General features: G+C 41.2%; 1 pseudogene; it reads left to right on the top strand.

The window, feature by feature from the left end:
- The first annotated feature begins 2,614 nt into the window (after positions 1 to 2,614).
- LOC124974398 (STARD3 N-terminal-like protein) lies at positions 2,615 to 3,308 on the top strand (annotated as a pseudogene).
- The last annotated feature ends 295 nt before the right edge of the window (positions 3,309 to 3,603 follow it).

Raw genomic sequence — 3,603 nt, 5'->3', positions numbered from 1 at the left:
GGCAGATAGCCCTTAGTTGAGGAGATTCGCAATTTGGTCTCACAGAAAATGAAAGTCTTGATAGCGCTGATGGCTTTGATGTGAAAATCTGTACTTGATCTGTAAAACCATGTATGCTTTAGTATAATCAAATCTACCACCCAATTAAACTATTTTCAAAGGTCTTTTAGGGCATTCATTCATGTATTAATATAAAAGAAATAGTTGAAAATTAAGTAGCATAGTGACTGTGAAATTAAAAGTTTGGATTGAGACGTCTACAGACAAGTGAAGGTGAATCAAGATTATATTAATTTAACTTTTCAAATAGATGTTCCTCACTGGAATATGTTATGCAGTTTGACAATTCCTAATGAAAAAATCCGAAATACTCAAATATCTGCCATTTCTTGAGTGCCAGTACCACATAAGAGTAAAACTCCGCATGTGCTCTCACGTGATGGGTCATAGTCAAAATGAAGGTGTGTCCGATGTGGTGGCACATGCCTGGAATCCCAGCAGCTCAGGAGGCCAAGGAAGGAGATTTGGGATGTTTAAAGTCAGCCAATTGAGTGAGTCCCTAAGAAACATAACAAAACCCTTTCTCTAAATAAAATATAAAAAGGTAAAGGGACATGGGGATGTGACCAAGTAGTTAAGTGCCCCTGGCACTTAACTGGGTTCAATCCACAATACCAGAAAAAAGAAGCTGTATACAAATATTGCATAACATCACACCAGAGGTAGGGGATGTAACTCAGTGGCAGAGTGTTCTACTAGCATGTACAAGGTCCTCAGTTCAAGCCTCGCAAGTGCAAAAAAACTCAATAAAGGATAAAAAGAATTCACCCCTTCCTAAAGAGCAAGCTAGATGTATATGAAAAATAAATGTTTCATGTTGCGAATTGACTGCCCATATCCAAGGTATCTCATTGTATATATGCAAATATTTGGAAATCTCAAACACTTCTAGTCCAAAACATTTTGAATAAGAGGTACACAGCCTAGAGTACAAGTTAGCATTATACATTATTCAGATGGAAAGAGTTGAAGCAGTCATGTTACAACAGCATAAACAGCTGGATATAAAAGACCTTTAAACATCCTGGGACATGTGCAATAATCCTGGTCTGGGACTACATGCTAACAAGTAAGCTGGTGCTAAAAATCTGGTTCCATAAGATTATGTAGCACCAAATGTTAGAATAAAGCCTTCCACTGTAGATCTTTTTCCCAATGAAAAGAAACCAAGGGAGGCTATATTGAATTTGCAAACTGAATAATACTGGCGAAGGGGTCAAAGACAACACAGTTTAGAGACATTGTTATGTCCATAATGGTGGTAATGCATCTGCCAATATTAACTAATTATGTCCCTACCAAACCAAAGTCAATTGCTGTTCTAATGCAATGATCCTACCAATAAGTTAATGGTTATCAGAAAAACTAAAATCTATTTTTAAGTAAATTTTAGACAGTAATGAAGAGTATCAATTATATCTCAATTATAGCCAAATGCATAAATAGTACCCCTTAATTTGTTTCATCAGGTCAAGTGTCAGAGCTGCATTAGGGACAAAAACAGGTGGACTGCCCACCCAGGTGTGATTGCTCTGCAGACCTTAGTTGGTAACACACCCTTCTGCAGAAGTAATTTGCTTTTACTTTGCTGGGATAAATATGAGCACAAGTCTGATTCCTCATGACACCTGGCATGTCAAACATTCTCAGATCGGAAAAGCTGGGTGTTGTAATTCATGTCATTCTTTTTCTGATGACTGTGAATACAAAACCACACCTCCTAACCTTTGATGAACTGAATGTGGGTGTGCTGACCAGAAGTGAGCAACAGAGAACAGGCATAGCTCCTCTTCCTCATATTCTGTGTGGTCACACCCTGGCTCAGGCCCAGGCAGCCTGCAGGAATCTGAGGTCCATTGTCAAACCTCTAGATCAGTGGCAACCACTGAAACAGCAGACACCTATTTCTTCCCTTGCCTTCTTCACAGGTCCTAAACAGAATAATAGAAATTCATTAGTCACTGTAAAGGAGAGCACACCTGGACCACATGGTGAGAGACTAAGAAATTTCCAGGGTCCACCTGCAGACTGCAGGAAGCAATCTGAGTGAGAGTGGGAAGTCTTGGTATGTTTGAAAAGAGTAAAATTGAGGATTTAATGTTATCCCACCGATGTGGAAGCTAGAGCAAAACAAGGGAAAGAACGCTGTGGGGCATACTGGAAATCATAAATATATAGAGAAGATAAGTGGAATAGAAGGAGGAGATAGGGAGGAAGGAATGAAAGGTAAGATGAGGAATTATGGAATGAATTTAACAAAGTCATGTTACATGCATATGCAAAAGAATTTTCCCCTTTATGTAGAAAGTACTCATTAAAAATAAAATTAGGGGGTTCTCCAGGAGGTCCTGGGGATTTGGCTGTGGGCCGTGGGCTGCGCTTTGCCTGCTGGGCTGGGTGCCTTGTCCTGCCACCCTGGAGATCCCTGGAGGGCGCCACCACTGAGCCACAGTCTCCGTCCAGTCTGGGGTGGCCGGCCAGGAACCACCCCATGAGGTCTCTTCTCTTTAGGGATGATGAAGTTGGGAAAAGACTCCTTGAACCCTCCTCCAGGATGAATCACCTGCTGAATGAAATGGGTAATGCACTCACTGGGAGCCAGAGTTCCCAGGCTTCTCTGCTTGATATCCACTCCATCAGCCCCACACAACCCATGGCCAGGATTGAGTCCTATGAAGGGAGGGAAAAGAAAGACATTTCCAATGTCAGGAGGACTTTATGTTTGTTCCTCACCTTTGACCTCTTATTTGTAATATTACTGTAGATGATAGACATGTGAAGGAGGCATTGAGAACACATTAGAAAAGGAGGTGGTACAGTATGACTCATCTTACTTTGATATGTTCCTTTTGGCAGGTTTTTGACTTAAAGTGTCGATACGCATATGCTATATGCAGACTGCACCATTGGTGGGCAATAGCGTTGACAACAGCAGTGACCAGTGCCTTTTTATTAGCAAAAGTGATCCTTTCAGAGCTCTTCTCCCAAGGGGCATTTGGTTATGTGCTGCCCACCTTTTCATTCATCCTCGCCTGGATCAAGACAAGGTTCCTGGATTTCAAAGTGTTACCTCAAGAAGCAGAAGAAGAAAACAGACTCCTGATAGTTCCGAATGCGTCAGAGAGGGCAGCCCTCATACCTGCTGGTCTTTCTGATGGTCTTTTTTATTCCCCTCCTGAATCTGAAGCAAGATCTAAAGAAGAAGCTGAGAAAAACAGGACAGTGAAAATTCACTTTTAGAACTCTGAGTTCTGCTTTATGAAATGTGAACAACCCTCATTGAAGTCATCCGAGGGAAAAAGATGGATTTGGGTCTCCCTATTGATATTTGAAATGGCGACATCCACTGCTGACTTTGTCAAACAGCTAGTAAATATTTATTTATGGTGATACCTCACGGACATTTTCCCACATCCACACACATTCAGTCTCCTGCCTGTGGCCAGCCAGGTCTTGTCATGATTCTTACTCTGTTCAGTGAGACTGTCTGACCTGTCAAAGAATAATTGAACATAAGTCATGTGCCATATCCTAATCAAAAGA

Source organism: Sciurus carolinensis, unplaced genomic scaffold, assembly GCF_902686445.1.
Source record: "Sciurus carolinensis unplaced genomic scaffold, mSciCar1.2, whole genome shotgun sequence".
In the NCBI taxonomy this organism is placed as follows: domain Eukaryota; kingdom Metazoa; phylum Chordata; class Mammalia; order Rodentia; family Sciuridae; genus Sciurus; species Sciurus carolinensis.
The sequence above is the reverse complement of the archived record's forward strand: the minus strand, read 5'-3'. Positions and strand labels throughout refer to the sequence as shown.